The 20,481-nt window shown below is 39.6% G+C and overlaps 1 long non-coding RNA gene across 1 annotated transcript in view; it reads right to left on the bottom strand.

The window, feature by feature from the left end:
* LOC137149145 (uncharacterized) overlaps positions 1-10,285 on the bottom strand; it is a 57,346-nt gene extending 47,061 nt beyond the window's left edge. The window contains exons 1-3 of the long non-coding RNA XR_010918676.1: positions 10,152-10,285; positions 4,797-4,980; positions 820-1,002 (exon numbers count right to left, since the gene is read on the bottom strand). This is a non-coding gene — a long non-coding RNA (uncharacterized lncRNA). The remainder of the gene's footprint in view (positions 1-819; positions 1,003-4,796; positions 4,981-10,151) is intronic.
* Between the last annotated feature and the right edge of the window lie 10,196 nt (positions 10,286-20,481).

The raw sequence follows: 20,481 nt of genomic DNA, 5'->3' as shown, positions 1-20,481 counted from the left end.
GCTGTCTTGTCTTGTTTACAGATTTAAGGCCTAATCTGTTGTTCAATTAATTAAGGATATTCAGAAATTAGATAGGTGTCATAGATCCAAATGAGCATCCCCTCCTGGACACTGTCTAGGATTGCTCTCAGGGAATCCAAGCCTCTGTGATCTGGATTCACAGATATGTGTTGCGCTGCTAGACAACCTCAGCAGATTGCACCACTGATTCTCCCTTGGCCTCATTTCCTCTGGCACTCTCAGTCTACTACCTTTTCTTGAAAATGAGGCTCCTCAACCCCCCAGCTCTAGGCTCAGAATCAGCACTGAACCCCAAGATAATTTTTTAAGCGTTAGAATCTCCTGTGCCAAATGGCTCATGAGGCAATCCATTTTTGGCACGGCTGTCTGGACAGAGCAAGATGTTTAATTCCATCATAAATTGTCTCCATGATGGCAGCCTCCTTTCTGATCATCCTGAGATAGATCACTCTTTGCCCTCCCTGCCTTCTCTTCCCTTCAGGTGAGATCCAATCTGAGATATACCTGGAGCTTCTGCCACAGGGTAGTCTGACAGCATAGCTAAATCAGCACAGCAAACTGCTGACCTAAGATACCCCACTTACTTAAAGCATCTCTTTCCTTGAGCTCCACCCCACCTGGCTGAAGCTTCTGGATTACAATTTAAGTCTCTCAGGAGCACACAGTAGTTGTAAAACAGAGAACACACACTTCACTCAGAGTGCAAGTATAAAAGAGCATAAATGTGTTAATCACATAAGCACATGAGTCCAGGTCATATTAAAAACACTACCCAAATCCCCATCTCATTTTCCTTACCACTCCAGAGCATTCTCTGGACTGGAGTCCAACTCTCTTGGTTATTCAGAGTCCTTAGGGCTATCCAGGCTCATAAAAGTGAAGCGATTTCATGCTGGGTAACCTGTCTGTGGTGGATCTCCTTACCCAGCTTCTGTGACCTTGCTCTCTTGCCCCATGCTTCCTCTTCCTGTCTGGTTTCCTCTGTGTAATCAAAAGTATGATTGCTAGCACCTGATCAGCACACCACTGCCACGGCAAGAGTCAGAAACTAATAAAAACCACAAATGTAAACAATATAGCTATAGTTACAACGATGTCACCTGAACCACTTTTGGTGATCACTCTGAATGTTTGAGATAGTACAGAGCTGGAAAAAAAAATAGAATTCAGGAACAGACAAATAAAGCTGAATATCTTGGACTCCTTCAAAGTCTCAAAGCACAATAATGTGTGATCTGGTATTGTAGTATTAATTTTGATTCTTCGGCCATTTAATTTACTGTATTTTAGGAAAAGGTATAGATGGTCTAAAATAATTAAGTGCATGTGCATATTTTAAATTTAACAACTAGGATACTTCTAAAATAACTAGGTGTGTATAAAAATGAGTCAAATGAGTATTTCCTTTTAATTTTAAGTAGTTGATGTGGTAGAGATATGGGAAAGAAATAACTAGAAAATTAAATATTGTTTTATTACATTATCTGCCACAGATCTAGTTTTTTTTGTTTGTTTGTTTGTTTTTTTTAAAAAAACAGCTGTTTGTCCAGAATTTCATAGTATTCAGCAATTGCAAACTGGAAATGTGAAGTCAGGAAGGTAGTATGCTTACTTGAGATACTATCATATCTTTGATTACATGGCAGTTGAACTAGAGATATAGCCATAGGCTCCTCAACAGACTCTTGCAATTGGTCTTTATCAACAGTTTTTGAAATTCCTGGATGATTTAGTTATCAGGTCTGCTTTACCCACTATTGTGTTGACATGCCTGAAGAATGCAAGCATACTGGAGAGGTGTGCTCTTTCTGTACAGAAGCCGTGTGAGTTTGCCCTTCTTTTATCACAATCCCCTAATTGTTTTCTAGTTCACATTTAATTATTTCAATCAAGTTACCTGCTACTGGAGTAAGGTTCACTGTTTTTTAATTCCCAGAAAATCATCCCCTGACATCTTTCACTTTTTTAATTGGGACAGGTACAATATTTGCTACTCTCTAGTCCTCTAGTATAGCAGCGGGTATAAATCAGATTGCAGAGTTTTGTCAGCATTTTAGTTACTTTATTCTTAACTTTTTCTGAACTCTTTGGCATATGCCATCTGGGTTTAGGGCCTGTACAGTATGAGTTGGGTAGAGATGCTTTCTTGGCTCCAGCTAGAGACAGTAGCCCCACACTTCATTAGCACTAAAATACACAAGTAAACAGAAAAAAAAATGTATTAAATTGAAAGTCAAGGAAGTGGCGGAGATGGAGTCAAAACTGAATGGGAACTTGGTTTTGCTGAAACAGATATTTTGATTAGCATTGAGATATTTTATTTGTTTCATATTAGTTGTACAGGAGGACTACCAAGACTATAGATAATTATGTCCAAAGAAAGTGTCCATACAAGACACACAATAAGTGTGTAAAGTGAACAAATTCTGGATGATGCAGAATTCCCTTAATCCAAAACCAGAAAGTTTGAGATGAGGTGGGTGAATCTCAAAAAAGAAAGGTGGACTTTCTGCTGTCAAAAGGTGATAGAACTGACTTTTAAAAACCTCAGACTCTGGGAGGTTCAGGAAACAGGATATATTTTGTGAGCTACCAGGAACCTTTTGACAGCTGACCAGAACAAGGGAAGGAGAGCTTGTTGCAGGGGCAGAGAGAGCAAACCTGAAGGCTGAGCGAGAGGAGGGTCTGGGGACCCTGAAAGGACTGGCTAAAAACCCAACAGTCTCCTAAAGTGGTAAGAACATTTGAGCAAGGGGTTTGGCATGAACATTTCATTGCTTTTTTGCAAGATCTGTAAGTCTATGAATAAAGTATGTGTATTTAAGAGATGACTTTGTAAAACCTCTAGGTTCCTTGTTGTAACTCTCACACATCTCCAAGGAGTTGAACTGGAAACCAGAGTACCTGTGAGGGTGAAGCTCTGAGAAAGGGTGTGCTTAAGCTTCTAGGGAGAACTGGGCTGGAAGTGGGAGGAAGCAGTTCAGCACTGGTCTTGGGGTCTAGTGCAGATTGGCCATTGGGTCCCACTTACAAGAAAGGTTACCCAACAGGGAGTCTGTACTCTAGGAGGCCAGAGCCTAGAGGCTGCTCAGACGAAGTGGGCTGGGAAACAAGGGATCCTAATACAGGAACCTAGTGAGTGTCCAACAAGGGGAGCTTGACCAGGTCTGTGACATCTCATATCTCCTACAGCCCAGTACAACTGGATGAAAGCCATTGCCTTGCAAAGTGGAAGCCTCTCCCCTAAGTCATGTAATGAGTTTCTCAAAACCTGAATAAATTGGTGGGGGGGAACAAATCCAAACCTATACTCTCCTATGGGTGCTGGTCAGTGTACTGAATTGTGAGAGATCCTTGGTGCAATACTGCTACTGGAACTTCGCTCTCTGCAGTCAGCTGTCTCAGCTCTTTTGGGTAATGATAGCCTGTCAGCACCAAAGCAGTTACACAGCTTTGTCTATTAGGCTACCTTGCAGAGGCTAGTTTGTAAGTAATAAACAACTTTATCTAGGGTTGGGGGGGGGGGATAATATATTCTAGAATTGAGAGAAAAATCCTGCAAAGAAAAGACTTTGGTGTTGCCAAGTAGTAGAACCTCAGAATCTGTAGTAGAACCTTAGCGTTACAAATACCAGAGTTACAAAACTGACCGATCAACCACACACCTCATTTGGAATCTGAAGCATGCAATCAGACAGCAGCAGAGACAACAAAAAAAGCAAATACAATACAGTGCTGCGCTAAACGTAAACTACTAAAAAAAATTAAAGGAAAATTTAAAAAAAGATTTGACAAGGTAAGGAAAAACTTTGTGCTTTTTATTTAAAGCAAGATGATTAAGAGCAGCATTTTTCTTCTGCTTAGTGAAGTTTCAAAGCTTTTTAAGTCAATGTTCAGTTGTAAACTTTTGAAAGAACAACCGTAATGTTTTGTTCAGAGTTATGAACATTTCAGAGCTATGAACAACCTCCATTCCCAAAGTGTTTGTAACTCTGAGGTTCTACTGTATATCTTCCCCCCATTATGGAGTCTCCCTTTCATTGACTTTAAGGGTCCTTAAAAACATTGAATTCTGAAGGATTTAGTGCAAGCAATCTGTGAGCTCCAGCTTTCATTTTGATTTACTGAAGGAAATAAGTTAAGCAACATCCAATTGTCCATGATTTCCTCAGTTGTGTTATTTAAAATGCAAACTGACAACGATTGCTTGATACGCATTTATACCTTTTCTGCCCTGTAAAAAGTGAATTACTAAGTACTTTGTGATTTAAAAGCATGTTGCCATTATACTCAATTATAATTAATGTGAAACAATTCACTTTGAAACTAGCAAATACCAGCTATATGAAGTTGACTTGTCATATTCTATCTGACTTTGAGAATAGTTTCCCAGAGAACTATCTTGTATTTGTGGATAATGTGCAATAGTTGTTCCCATAAAAGTCAATATATTAACAAAGACAAACCAAATCACAGGATTATGCAGCCTCAGTGCAACCTGTCTAATTTTGCCCATCTTTGTGACATCAGCAGTGACTTGAAGGATTTTCTCTCTCTCAAATCTTTTCAGATTTCAGTAAGTCAGCATTTTAAAGTTAGTACCAAAGGAGCTCAGAAATACTATTTATTGGATTCACTAATCAAAGATATAGTATAAAAACTTCATGATCAGCATTCTAGTCTAGTGAGACATATTATAGTATCTAAACCTATGTCTACACTTGCCATCAAATTCAGCAGCAGTCGACAGGAGATACGCAAGCTACTCTACTTACCATGCTGTCTTTAGTTTGCTGTGCCGATGGGAAACGTGCTCCCGTCGATGCAGCGTTACTCCACCTGCTGGAAGTGGATTATTAGCGTCGATTTCCGGGTTGATTGCGTGGGTCTCCGCTTCTGCTCAAATAGATCTGATGGTGGCAAATTTGCCCCCGTCGGTCTAGACATAGCCCAAATCACCTTAAAGCATTTATACAAAGGTGATAGCATTAAAATTAATGGTCAGTTAAGAATATATAATTGGTTTTCAGGTGGTTTGATGGAACCAACTGCTCCTGAAAGCAAAGCAGATTCAGTGCTATGATTCAGGTTACAGAAATTAAGCCGAAAGATTTTTGTATGGTCTGTCACGCTGGTTGGCTGGGGGGGGGGGGACGGGACATTTGTTATATTGTTTAACATCAATATGTCAAAATCATAATAATTCATGTGAGATATGCCATGTCAGGTACTGTTAGAAAGGCTATAATGTACTAAGTAGGATGATGATGTTTATGTTCATGTGTTATATGTGAGATGGAAGTTATGGATAGGTTTGATATATCAGCATTTCAAATTGTGCTGTCTGGGTAACACCTCAGACAGGATGGCTGCAGAACAATAGCCTGTTTAATGGCCCATTAAGACATTCCCAGGTGCAAGGGGCCCACGGGGAGAAGCCAGGGATATACCGGATGAGTCACCAGGACTGGCCCATGTGACTCTGGACTACATTTTAGTTCCTGTAAAACTCCACAAACAGCATGGCCAGGGGGTATATAAGGCAGAAGCCTGGGGAATCCATTTGGTCTTTCAGTTGGGATTCAGCTTCAGCTACTAACCTACCGCTGGATCAATTCATCTACAACTGAACTGAAGCTGTGAAACAAAGGACTGAGACCCATCCAAGTAGTGGATGTATACTAGAGGACTATACAAGCCTGCATCTCCACAATTCTTCTAAAAACCTGATGTATATGGACTTTCAAATCATTTGTATGTATCTGATTGCTTTAATCCTTTAACATTTCTCTTATAGTTTGTTTCTTTCATTTAATAACTAAAACTAAAGGTTTATTATAAAAGGATTGGCTGGCAGCGTGGTAATTTGGGTAAGATCCAAGCTTACATTGATCTGGTACTGTGGCTGACCCTTTGGGGTCAGGAGGAACCTTTTTAGTAAAGAGCATAGAGTTTAAATAACTCGTCTCTTTACTGGACCTAGGGGCTGATTGGGAGCCAGAGACTGGAATGCAGTAAAGTGGACTGTGTGTATTAGTGGGCTGGCTTCTTGATAACTGGCTTGGAGGAATCAAAAGCACAGTTCGTGGCTGGTTGGGAAGTCTGGCTTCAGTGTCACCCACCAGCACTGGGAGAATCTGCTCTCTTTTTGCAGCCTGCCCTGACCTTGGCATTTTCAGGTGGCTACCCTAGGCACAGAAAGGTCACATGGTCAAATTCCAAAAATATTTACTATAAAATAAACATGAAACATAAGCAAAATGGTGTTCTGCAATTTTTTTTTTTCTAAGACCATTGTATCTTTCTCACTTCTGGAATGAGAACTGACCTTCTGGTTCTGAAGCTCTCTAAAGGTACATCTACACTGCAGCTGCGAGTGTGCTTCCCTGTGTAGGTAGGCAGACAACCACTAACTCTGATCAAGCTAGCATGCGAAAAACAGCAGGATAGCAGGGAGCGGCATGACAGCAGCTTGGACTAGCTGCCTGAGTACATAGCCTGGGAGTCCGAGTATATTTGTACTCATGTAACTAGCCTGAGCCACAGCCTACTGCCTGTGCTATCCCTGGCTACTCTGCTAACTTATGTGCTAGCTCTGCTCTAGCTAGTGCACTCGTCTGTCTACCCAACTGGGAAGCACCCTTCCAGCTGCAGCATAGACACACCCTAAGTTTTGTGGTGGTCCATATCGTCATTCTTAGTGATGACCTCTAATTTTTCACCTGTGCCACAATTACTTATGAACACATTGAGAAGCAGGGTACCCAACTACTGTTTCCACACACAAATATCTGCTTGCTTTCACAAAATGTAACAGTTAAAAATTTGCCTTTGTCATCAAACTTGAGAAACAAAATTTTGCAGACAGAAACTGTAATGAGTAATTGCTTCATTTACAATTAAACAGAGTAGATAATGGATATAGGCTATGACTAACTTCTTAGGTGGTTCTAAAACAGCCAGTATTCTTCAATTTAGTTAGCAAGAATTATATTATTGCTAAGCAGTGGTTGTATGAAGTAACTTTGTTTTACTAATAACTTTCTCATTTAAAACATCACACACATTGGGGGGAATTTTCAGAAGTGCTCACCATTGGCCTAACTTTGTTCTGTTAGAGTCAGTGGGAGTTTCACTATCCATTTTAAATAGGAACAGTGTTACACCAAGGCTGAGCACTTTTGAAAATCCATTATGTGATCAGTAAGATGATTGGCAACATAAACAGAAGACAGCCTTCATGTGGAATGATTTAGGGACAAATTCTGCATTGCCCTTAAATAGGCATGCAGTTGTATGCAGGCAAAGCATAAGGAGCCTTCATCCCACCCTTGTGTGTCCATAGGAGCCAGCTAGAATCTCAGTTCTTGTGTTCTGGGTAGCTCTATCTTTACTCCTCTTGGGCACACGGTTCCAGCCTCATTCCCTGTGCACCAGCCAATGGAGCTTAACTGGCTGCATGTGTAGTAAACTAGCCACTCAAAGGGATATAGTAGCTGACACATTGGTTGTATGCTAAGGAGCTCCACAAGGCAAAGTGGAAGGTTAAATGTTACCTGTATGTGGGTTGTATCATATCTGTAATAGGTAGGCCCAGATACAAACATATCCATCCATTTAGAATCCTCCTGTTACTGTAATATCCAAACATCACACAATTTGATACAAGAATTTGAGCTGTATGGATTTAGCTTAATATTACAGCTGTTCCTTCCCCACTTTTTAATATTTCCTGTACATTTTAGCAAAGAGTTCAGTGTGACTACAGAGTGAGCTCGTTGGATAAGGGTGTTTCAGACGGTGTGTATTTATACAACATGTATCACCATGAGATCGGAGCATAAAATACTCACTTCTGGAAAAACAATTTCAGTCACTATTGAGTGTGCAAGCCTTATGCCAGCAGCAATCCTATGTTTTATTTGAGTCTCATCTCAGTATTTGGTTTGTTCCCAGTAGCCAGGGTGATTGACAATTCATCTGAACTTTTAAGACCATGTGAGTAAAACAAATTCCCAGTGCACTAAACTGGATTGGGAACCACTATTTGTAAATCTCACTGAAAGTGCAAACAGTATTGAAGTTTTCTTGTTTAGCTCACTGTTTAACATGTAAAATGAAATTATATACACACAACTATAAGCAACTGGACACCTTTGCAACAGACTCTTTTCAAGTTCTTATAACCATCCAAGAGTCTTGTAAGGAAGGAAGGCTTCCTATTGATTCTTGGCCAAAAGGTTTAGTTTTGTGAATACTTAACATGGACATTTAGTTTAGACATAATATAGCTATCAGAGCATAGGGGCAGAGGAGTGGAAGGTAACTTCAAAATTTAAAGGGAAGTTCAGAGTATTTTGTATGTTGTCAAGGTCACAAATGGCTTTGTTTTCAAATTTTAAAACTTGGCAAGTGGGGAAGTCTGATTTAACAAGCTTGAGATAAGTGAAAAAATATCAAAACCCTGTTGTAGATGCAAAATGTTGTTCTCTTTTCTGATTCAAGAGCATTTATTTTGTATGCCTGGTTTATGCACTGAGAATATTGAAAGAGTACATTTATTGTGATATGCAACAATTTGATTCTTGCATCAGAACGTGAAGCATTTCTCCTTTCAAAATGAAAATAAGATTCACCACACCATTTATATAACTTACATTCATACAAAACTGTACTCCGTATCTATTTCAAGAGGCACAGCAGACTTTAGATATTAGTCATTTAAAGCAAAATGCCTTCTCTTTTGTATAAATTGATATTTCACTTCAGAATGAAAGCCCTCAACAGTTTCATGAAAGCCTGCATGTGACCTCTGAGGTAACAAGTGACACAGCTAATACGACAAATCTAGTGAGTAACTAGCAGGAAGGATAGAGTCAAATCGATTCACAGCACTTGTGCTCCCTAGTCTAGGATAACAGAGACCCAATCCCAACTAAGATCTGGAAAGGTGGAGGAAAAGTACAGTAACATTCTTAAATGTTCCATGCACAGCAAAAAAAAATGGCACTTTGTTTATTTAACTTATATTAAGTGTCCTAAACCAGAGAAGAAAAAGACCTTGTTTGTTCCACTAATTGGTATTTCCAGAGGTGTAGGAAGAAAGCAGTAAATGACATTTTAAAATAAAAACAGACTGCTACTTTGAGGCCTTTCATACTTTAAAATATAATTAAGTGTTCTAAATGGTAGTGGGTTAGAAATCAGTAGTGAAGTGACTGCAGGCAGAGATGATTCAGAAGTTTTAGTCTTAAATTTTTTATTTTTAAGTCATCTAGAACCCATTTAAATCTTTTGAAAACCGGACTTTTTAAAACAAGGTCAGCACAATCCTGGACATCAGAGAAAAAAATCTGAAGGAAGGACAGAGTCCATGTCCCAGATCATTGCCTACTCCTTTCAAAAAGTGCCTTTGGACCTTTAACATCCAACTAAAACACAGCCAGAGACTTTAGACCCTCTAAACTGAAGGAGAACACCTTTAACAATGCAGCATTCCCTTTAGTCCTGTACTGGATCACCATTAATACTGGCTTGTGGTTGGAGCTATACAAAGCTATCTTAAAACTCTGAACTTTACAGGCCTGGTTCTCATTTACACAAAGGTTCCTTTTACACCATTCTGGCAGTGTACCTTAGTGTAAATGAGAATGGAGCCTTGCAAATCCAGAACTCAAGCAAGGCTCACGAAACTTGGGCAATTACAGTTTGGGGGTAAAACTCACATGAAACTCATAGGCATCATACAACTTTGACCTAAAGACAAAACTCTGTATCTGCAGGGGATTTTTACTTTGCAGTTTGTGTGAACAGGAAGTTCACATCAAAAACACAGGACGAAAACCTCATGAGCCAAAACTAGAAGAAAACGTTTGCACAAATCCATTAATTGAAGCAGCAAGAGTTAAGAGCCTGCATTGCACCCTATCTGTAGAGGAGCAACAGGCCATCATAAGAGCCACAAACAAACATGCTTCAGCCAGAGGAATGGAAGAGTAATCCTTCCCTCTCTAGTTCATTCTTCATGTCCCTCAGGTTTTTATAAAGATTTTGTACACACTAGAGGGAAAAACTCCCAATGACTAGGCTTTGCCTTGCCCCAGAGAAATCTGATACATCTTACCACTTACCAAGTGGACAAATAACCATGGTTCCCTTCCCTTCAGGGAAGCCCTATTGCTCCTTTCCACTTCTCCAGTCGGGCTTTGGGCCTCAGGCCCCTAAGGTTCAACTCTGCTCACTTACACAAACTAAAAATCCTCTCTCAACCAAAGCAGACAGCCCATTGAAGCCTCTTTCTTCCCTTTTATTTGCTGTATACCTCCTGTTCATTCCTTCCAGCTGGAGCCTTTCTGGCATGTGACATAGCACAGGTATGACTGCAGGTCAGATCATTAATCCAGTCCAGAGCAGGGTTTGTACATTCTATGAAATTCTGAACCAAATGTGAGAATGTTACTAACGTAACCAATCAGATATAAATCATCCATCTCTTTGTCATTCAAGTAGCCTTACTGATGTCAATGGACTATTTGTGTGAGTAAAGTGAGAGATATGACCTCCAAATATACAGATACCCATTAAAAAACAATAAGCAAAAAACATGATGAAGAAATAAGTGTAGAGTCCAAACTGAAATAGTTAAAAAAAGAATATAGTGTTTTATGCTGACTATGACATAATATATTTTCTAGTAGACCTTTACCACTCTTTGTTTGTTAAACTTTCCTTTTTGACTTGGTTGGCAGTAATTCCATTCAAAAGAAGAGACTGATATTTTTCCCACAGAGCAATAAACATATTTTATCCTGACCTGATCCTGCCAAGGATTGAGCATTGTCAGTTTCCATAGACTTCAGCACAGCATCTTACAGATTTGGGCCCTAAGAACAACAGGTAGCAGAAAGCTTTTTCCTCCTTTCTGGCACATGGGACATGATGACATTGTAAATACGTATTAGTATTTGTTTCAAATGGAAACCAGAACTCTAACTGTCAATAATCTATGAAATTGAAGTATCCTATCTGTATTAAGTTATAGGTGATGGTCAGTCCACTAATAAGGGCAGACATTTCAGACAGGAAGACCACTGTTTTATTCTTATATCATAAAGTGCTTTTGGCACAAGTATTCCTTCATAGGGTGACTTTAAAAGGAGGCCAGGCCATCTCTCTTCCTCCCCAAACAGGGTTTTGTAGTTCACAGCTGCAATGCAGTCATTACTAGATGAAAGTGAATGCTTTTGACAGGCTTTGGTCAGCAAATCTGATCACTAGCAGATAGAAACAAACGGAATAGCTTTCATCTACATTGATGGTACCACTGCACTTAGACTGCCCAGAAACCTTTGTTGTTGTTTTGTGTGTATCTGCAGGCACATAATTTTACAGACTAGTCCAATTATATTTCACTAAGTGACTCAGTGATTCTGTTGTACTTTTTTTTTTTTTTAAAGAATGAAAAACATATGGGCTAAATTAGGAAGATCAGCAGGCATGTCCTCCAACTGACTGTGGAACAGCAGAAGTCAATCTAAATTCTTCTTTGCCTATAACATGGATTGTTTGTTGTAGGAAGCTATGGAAGGAATTTCCAAATCAGCAATACATGCACACATGATCACTGTTCAACCAGCAAGTAGCTCAATATTGGAGGCTACAGTTAAGTGTTGGTTGTGATACTGTATGGTTTGCACTAAGAATTCTGATAATTTTAGTCCAAATTAAGAAGATGCATACTTGTGTGCTGAAAAGCCAAGAACACAGAAAATCTGAAGGATTATTTCATGGTAGATTATTCTAGATGTTTTCTCAAATTATAATTTATCCAGAAACTAAAAGAGTTTGATTCAACATTACATTGCACCTTGTGTAGTCATCTACACCTGTTCAAAGTGGGTATAAATGCTACTCTTCTGCTCCCTAAAACCACCAACCTTCGATATACTCAAGCACTCGTCTCTCGGCAAACCACCCTTTACTTTGCCTTGCAGGTTAACAATAGGTGCACCTCAGTTCCCGAGTCCCTTGAAGAGTTCCCCAGTGATATCCAGCCCATCACTGGCTACTCCCAGAAATACCTGGACTGCTATCCCCAAAGGAACAGCATAAACACCAGCTTGTAAGATTCAGCTCAGGACCAGCAATTTGCATAATATCACAGCACTTCAATATATTTATAGTTAAGACAAAGATTTAAGGTTCAAATGATAGCAAGAAAAGATATTGGAACAAATGTTAGATATAAAATTAAATCATGACATGCTTTCTAGAGACTAAACTTTAGGTTACCTTCCAGTCTAAAGAAGTTGCTCAGCCAAAATGTTTTGCAGCTTTTCAACAAACGTTTACTGAGATCCCATTTTCATGGATGTAAATACACTACCTCCTTACTTTCTAGGTGCAGAATGAGGGGGTGTCTTCTTTGCCTTCTACTTATAGCCCCAAAATTCATTGTCTTTATCAGAGACAGGATACCCACCTGTGGCTTGTTTTTCCTGTGTACTGCTTTCTGACTGATTTCACTTCTTTGACTTTTTCGTAAAAGGGCACCCATTGTGTAAGCTTATAATGCTTAATTTACATCCTGACCGAGAGATAGGTGAATAAACATTTGTCTCACAGAAAACGTTTTGTCATATTGCTGGTGACTCCTACCTTGATACAGATTCTGAAAACACATTTTCAGTATATATTCAAAACTCCTTATATAGTATCTGTATATACATTTCACAACAATATTAATGACCACCATGACCCCAGCTTTCATTTAAGACCGCACATGACATTCTTTGAACCAGAATGTACATAGCAGAATCAGGAAAATTCTGCAAGCTCCTTGTCAGTTGGCATTAAGGAGTTCTTGGGTCACAAGAACCTAAGTACAGAGCAAGGGAAAAAAAACATTGGCCAAAAAAAGAATATAGGAACCAAAACATAGCAAAGACACAAAGCATATAAAATCATACACACTTTGCAAAAACACTGCCAGTCAAACTGTCTAGTAGATAAACAAGTAAAAAAAATCTAATAGATTAACTCAGTAATAAATCAATGAATGTTGATATTTCTCTTTTGCAATACTTTGGTTGGTGATGCTTTTGCAAACTAAGTTTTCCACTTGCATTGTTTTTGCATATATAGGGTTTTGGTCACAATATTTTTGCATCCTATACTTTTGTCTTTGTGGTTTGGTTGCTGTGTCTTTGTCCCACACTTCCCCCTCTTGCTTTTGTATTGACATGGAAATAGTGACAGAGAACAGTGATAATAAGATTCTACTTCCTGCAGTGAGAGACGTCTTCAACACTATTCTCACTTCACTCACTAGTCTTTTGTTACCTTTTAGATTCTCTGAAGTTTATAAAGTAGGGATTTAGGAAAACCATATAAAAGGAGTTTTATTAGTCAAGACGGAAAGTGGTAACCGCAAGGCTAAGAATTTCAGAAGGGGCAAGGACAAATACAGACAGTTTTCCAAAAGCAGTTAGAGAGAATTTTATAGACAAATGGAATGTGGAAGATAAAGTGAGGTGGGAGGATCAAGGATGACCCCTAGATTTTTGGCTTTAGAAGCAGTCTGAGTTAGCAAATGGAACAGTGAAATCAGAGACTGGAAAAGAGAAGGGAAGAGGGTTTTTTTTTTCGGCCAAGAAGGATTTAATTCTAAGAAAGATTAAATAGGAAATTATGGTTCTATTCAGATGACAGTCAAGGCAGACATATGAGTGGGTGATAGAAAATGCTGAAAGAGTTATGGAATTGAGTGATATCTGCACACAAATGTATGCCACAGATACTAGTGATAAAGATGTTAAGAGGGTCAGGATATAGGGGGAAGCCTGCCATAGGCAGAGCCTTGAAGCTATCCATAGAGGAGAAGGGGATGGGAAGTTGTAAAGCTTCTGAAAAAGAATGAAAAGTGAGCTGTTTGATATGTATGTTTAAAACCACTAGTCTGAGTTTCTTGCTCAAGATGATAAAGCAGGAGGAGGAGTGGGGAGAGAGAGAGTGTGAGGTTTTCTCTGCAGTGGGGATGTGCACTGGTTGGTGGGGGGGAGGGGGTGTTAAAACTATAAGCATTATCAAAAATGCTTTCCACTGCACATTCCTCTCTAAGAAAGATGCATTTTATTCAGTTCTACTCACTGTCTTTGTTTCATCTAACCAGTTCTTTTTTTTTAAATGTGTCTAGTAAGTTGGATGCAGTCTTAACCAAGTTTTACTGAGATTTTGACTTCATTTGAACTGAAAATGAAATTCAGAGGTGCCAAACTACATTGACTGAAATCATAGAGTACATGTCCTCACAATTCTCATGTTTCTTTGGCAGGATCAAGTGTTTTAAGTTGGGAAATGAAGCCTTAGCTACACTTGGGTTTTCAAGTTTGGTGGCCAGACACCAGAGTATGGTGCCAGCACAAAGCCTCTAGCATACACAAAGCCAGTAGAGGCTCACTACTGAACAGTTTAGCTCACCCGGATTCCTGTACAAATAAGTTTACCACTGGAGTCACAGTTCAGCCTGGCCATATGACATTTTGAGTTCAGTTTTTACTTTGGGTTTCAGATTTAAATTAATTCAATATCTCAAAGTGAAACTTGGTTGAAGCTGCTGAGTTTAACCTGGTTTCCCAGCCTGCTCCAAATCACAGTGAAACCCAGCCAAAACTCACCCTCCTTTTTCTGGGGTTTAGCTGTACTAACAAGTTAATATAAAACCAACATAATCTCCAACCTAAGCCTCCCTCCCAAACTTCATACCTCAGACCTGTTCAAACTCAGATTACTGTCTATACAGAGAACTACTCTCTCCTGATTGTATCCAAATGGAGTTTATGAGCCACCTGCAACAAAATCAGTAGGACTTAGTTTCCCAGCTGTTAATAGGTCTCATCAGCTGTTAACAGGCTAGGTCCACAGGTTCATTACTCCCTTGTTAGTATCAAAATCATAAGAATTTTTCATGGTTTCAATGTGAAACCATAAATCAAGGACAATAAGCATACCTTCCAACAAATGTGGGCTCAGTATAGAGATCATAATGAAACTACGTAAATTCACAGTGTTAGATTTCATCATGAACTTTTTTGTGAAGCTCTAATAAGACTCCACCAAAAATGAATAATAAGCTACCAAAGGCAGGACTGCATTAGAAAAGAAATGCAACAGTGCTTCCAAAGTTAAATACTGTGACCTGTGTTTGTGTATATAGTCATGTTGCAAATGGCAACATGAAACACATCTGTGATAAGGTGGACTATGCCCTGAGGCCCCCTGCTGAAGGTTTGGTGACCATGCCGCACTCCACCACAGAAAAGAGCAAAGCAGAATGGCTGTGAGGGAGGCAGCCAATCAGAAAGAGGCTACAGGGAGCAGCCAATTAGGGCCTAGCAGGCTTGTATAAAAGGAGCTGCAGGGCTACTTTACTTCATTCTCAGCAGGGATTGGGAGAGTAACATGGGTTTCTGACTGGTTGTATGGGGGGGGGTTTGGTAACCTATACTGTTGTCTTTGTCCCACATTTGGTCACCAACAGGCTGGACAAAGCAGCTGTTGGCAAGGAGTGAGGGAATACGAAAAGGGTTCCTGGCTTGCTGCAGGAGCTGCAAGAATCAAGGCAGGTAGTTGATGGCAGGGGCCAAGGGAGGAAGAAAGGTGCTCCTGGCTGGTTGTTGGGACTCTTAGAAAGATAAGGCTGTGGAGAAATGGCCCAGGGAAATGGAGTTAGTGGAGGGATGTGGCTTATTGCTGTTACTGAGAGGGTCCCTGGGTTGGAGCTTGAAGTGGGGGCCTGGGAAGATGTTGAAAGAGGCCCAGGGAAGGGGCTGAGAGTTGGACTCTGATACACCTGTGAAAGTGGGCTGAACTGAGACTACAGCCATCCCTAGGGTATGGTGAGTCAGGGCAATGGCCCCAGGCCCCATGCTTGGGGGGCCTGTGCTTTGATAGGGTGAGAGTTGCCAAGCCCTGCCCTAAGAAACAGTGGAAGTATGTCCAAAAATGTGACCACACTAGCCCAATTATTTTTACCACAACAAAGATGGTGGATTTTGCATTTTGAGTTCCCATCATGTGGTGCCACAAGCTGGAAATTCAGGAAGTGACCTGCCCAAAACACGTGACAGTAACCTGTGATGTTAAGGGGGGCCCCCACAGAGTGTGATTTGCCCCCAAGCCAGGCACCCACCTGGGGATGGCCCTCAGTTAGACTGACCCAGCTGGGTGAGAAGACTAAATGGCAGGCAAACAGCCTCCAGGGAGGAAGCCGTGGGGGTGCTGTTCCATCCCAGAGCAGGGACCTTTGCAAGGTAGCCAGACCCCACTGAGGGTACCATGAAGGACCCTGTTGGATACACTAAGACTGAGCCCAGGGAGGGCTACAGAGAAGGACATGCCTAACTGAGGGTATCCTGATGAGCCTTGTTGCTCTGTTAAAGGACAGAGCCTGGGAAGAGCTATAGGACATTATTCTGTGTACCCTGGAAGGGGTTTGTCTTTTGCACACTGACTTTGTGTGACTTGGGCGGAAGGCTGAGTCACCGAAGACCTGCCTGACTTGTGCAGTGGCTGATGTGGGGGCATTGAGCAGAGGAAACAGAGGAGAGTCTCTCTCTTTCTCTCTCTATCTATCGAGGGGGTGCTCGTGAGAGGTGAGTACACCCTGTTACAACATCTTACTGAAATACCAAAGCATAAAATATTCCCGTGCAATAGACAAAATGCAACTAACAGACAGGATTGAAGATTTGGGGGACTATAATAAAGAAAATACCCGTTTAAAAAACAAACAAAAAGCACTTCAACTCCAAATCCATCCCAGTTACAAGAGGATTAAAATAAGTCTAGTGAGATAAAACAAGAAATATTATACAAAGGATTTTCTAAGGGAAGACTGTGCAGTGGAAAGTAATCTGGAAATGAAATATTAATTATAGGAGACAATAACGACGTAACATTTTTTCTTACACTAATACCATTTAAGGGAGAATAGTTAAGATTAAAATGTAGCCACACTACCAGTGAATGACATAATTGTATAAATGTGAAATAGTAATATGCTAAAAAAAATCAAACAGTAATTCTATATCTATCTAAATTTGAGACAGTGTTACCTAATATTTGAGAACTTAGATGTGTTGCTACACTGCCACCTCGTGGTGAGGTGGATAAGTATACGTGACACTTAAAACCTTCCGTCTGAGACAAACTACTTTACATATACTCAATTAATTTAATATAACTGCCTTGTGAGCTAATGTATATTGGTCCTATTTTACTGATGAGGATAGTGAAGTACACAGCTTATATAGCAAACCCCAAGAGACACAGTGGATGAAAGCCTGACCACACTGAAGTCAATGGCAAAACATCCATTGACTTCCACAAGGCCAGGATTTCACCCAATAAGAGTATATGGCAGGATCTTAACCCACAACTCTGGATTCCCATTCTCTGGCAATTTAAACAAATAGACTGAACTAATTCCTTATGTTCAAATTGTACATATTATGTCATGCTATACCCTACTAATCTAGCAAGGAGAACATACTGGAATACCAACTGATGAGGAATTTTCACAACTTCTTTCTATTAATTACAGTCCACTTAAAATTAATAAAATTACTAATTAAAAATCTAGAAGCCTTAAAATCTCTGAAAATATTAGATCTCAGGGATTTGCTAACTTTTGGTTTCAGCTTCAGTGCAAGCCTCAGCAACTGGTACCCTTAAAGCACTTGAAAGCCAGAAATTGGCAGGGTTTTTTAAGACTTTACTAAAGACTTTTTTACTTCTTCCTGATTTGAGCAGAGATGCACTTAGATTCTCAAACAATGCACTTCATCTTGGCCATAAAACTTGAGGAATATCTGACAAGTGTTTTTTCTGATTCAGATAGTGATTGTAGAAAAAACTGGCTGTAAAATCTTCAGAGTTCTGCATGTGAACCCAGAAGATATCATCATCAGGTAGTGTGGTGTACACTTTTTTAAAATATTCATTTCAAGATATTCCAGAAAAAGTGATAATTGAAGTTTGTTTTTAGTAAAATTTCAAATGCCATCATTTTTCTCCATCTCATTTTGCTAGAAAGTCAGTGTTACTATTTTATTCTTTCCATGCTTTTCTTTCTGTTTGTTCTTTAAAGACAGCAGCTACGATATGAGCATTTTTTCATGTTTAGAACTTCTTTTGTTCTTTTATATATCTTTTCTAGTGTTCCCAACTGCATGAAAGCATTAAAAAGCTGGTTTAGGCCACGGGAAGCACATCCTATCACAGCAGTGTGGATATTTGTGCATTATGATGTCCATCATAATGCTGTTATGTAGACCCCTGCACTGGGACACTGTACTATGTGAAGCACTCTGAGAAAAAGAATAAGAACATCCTGCCTAAACACTTTGTGATTTAACATTTCTGACACATTCGGCCCTGCTGTTTGTTACATCCCTAAGTGAATATTGAAACTTAATTGTGAAAATTTGCAAGTAAAGAGAATTGCCCAATGTGTATCAGGAATGTAGTTTGATGTGTAAATCATGGGGCAGTGAGAGGGCAAAGATGATTTTTATATTTTCCTTTAGTAAAATGGTATTGATAAAATTGATGTAGGTATAAGGGAAGGATTTTGTTATTAGTAAGTACGGGATGGTGTAATGAAATAAGATGTAATGATTTTTAGTAAGCATGAATGAGGAATGAATGCAGTTTGAGTGCTGAGATAAAACAGTGAGAACATAATTACTGCTTCCAGGACAGGAGGAAGAGAAGAAACTTTTGTTTAAAGAACTTTACAACCTAGATGGCCAGATCAAGAGAACCCCCTGAAAACAGGGGAATTAACACCCAAAGACAGGAACAGCCGAAGTGTGAGACAGGAATGAAGAAATGATAACTGTCACACTTACAACTTCAAACGTAATTGATGATTACATCAAACAAGGAGACTATCTGACATGACAGGATCCATAGACCGAATGGGGATGGATTAATATAAAAATGGGAAGAAGAAACCTGGACTTTGGGCTCGTTCTGCATACCCCAAGGAGCATTGTGTCGTGACTGACAAGAATCCGGCTCCACCCTTGTGCCTGAACCACTTGGCCAGTGACTTCAGCTTGAGCAACAAGGGACTGGTAATTATACCCCTCCTGCAGAACTGTGTGTGTGTGTGACTGCTTTTTCAAATATGTTTTTGTATTCATAATAAACCAGCATATTGCCTTATCCCCTAAATAAGATCCTGCTGTTTATTTTATAACAGTTCTATTACTGGCATTGTCACTCAGCAAAGCTAATACTTTGCTACTTCCAATCTTCTCTAGTACTTCATATATTTCACTACTAATATACTTTGCAGTATGTCTGTTCTGCTGCATCAATGCTTTTTTTTTTTTTTTTTTAACAAAACTGGTTGAGATATTATCAGTTTGATTCTTTCCTCCTGTACATTTGTCCACCTATCAGCAAGCACTATTAGACAAAATGCTTCATTATGTTTTTCCTTGCACAATTTGGTGACATGGGACTGTAATATGCCTCAGAAGATTACATAGGTAACTATGGTACACAGGAATTGTAATTGCCTAATACTGTAAGTTTTTTTTTTTTTAATATAACTTCATTTGAAATACTTGTTTGTTTTTTTTAGAAAGCATTTTGAAAGAATGAAGTGCTGCAGTAATATTTTAAACCTTCTAAAATTATTTCACAGTTCGTTGAGAAAATATTTCATAAGTTTCTTTTCAATTTTTCCCAAACTTTCCAATTTTTCCATAATAGGCCTCTGGGGGGCGGAACAGGATTTTTCTGGACCCTCACATTTCTAGTCTGGGTGCCCACTGAGAGAACCTTCCCAAAAGCCTGTTTCTGTTTCCTACTTCCAAGTGACATCTAGAGGTTCCTTCTTGCAAGTGCAAGGTTTACCTTTTTTTTTTTTTTTTTTTTTTTTTTTTTTAAAGTAGAACCGCTTTTGTACAGTTTTGGCCAGTGTTTTTTACCTTGAGTTAGGAACATGTTTTTAGCTCTGGGTTTTTTCCCAGTGGAGTTCGTTTAAGCATCAATATTCAGGCAAAGCTCATCCTGTTGTTCTCAGGATTGTCAAAATTCCAATCCTGGATTTCCCAGACACTGCTCCCAACTTCCTTGGCCTTTGCAGGACTTAGGAAATTATCTCCACAACTTCTCCAATGTATGATTTACACAGATTAGGAAGAGGGGGAGAGTACAACTGAAGTATGAAAGAGGAGGGGAGAGGACAGAAGAAAGGGAAGACCTTGTTTCCCAAGAAGTGAATGTCTACCTTTTGTCATGCACTAATCTCCTCTGGTCCACTGAATGGCATCCTCAAATAGTTCTAGAACCCAAGTCTTCTCCTACCCAGAACCCAAGTTTTCTTTCACATGGCAATCCATTGTACCCCTATGTCAGCTAGAAAACTATTCTAAATCTCCTTTC

This window comes from Emydura macquarii, unplaced genomic scaffold, assembly GCF_026122565.2.
Source record: "Emydura macquarii macquarii isolate MOO-44397 ecotype Brisbane River unplaced genomic scaffold, CSIRO-AGI_Emac_v2 contig_705, whole genome shotgun sequence".
NCBI lineage: Eukaryota > Metazoa > Chordata > Testudines > Chelidae > Emydura > Emydura macquarii.
Note: the sequence above shows the minus strand (reverse complement) of the source record. Positions and strands in the feature narration are given on the sequence as shown.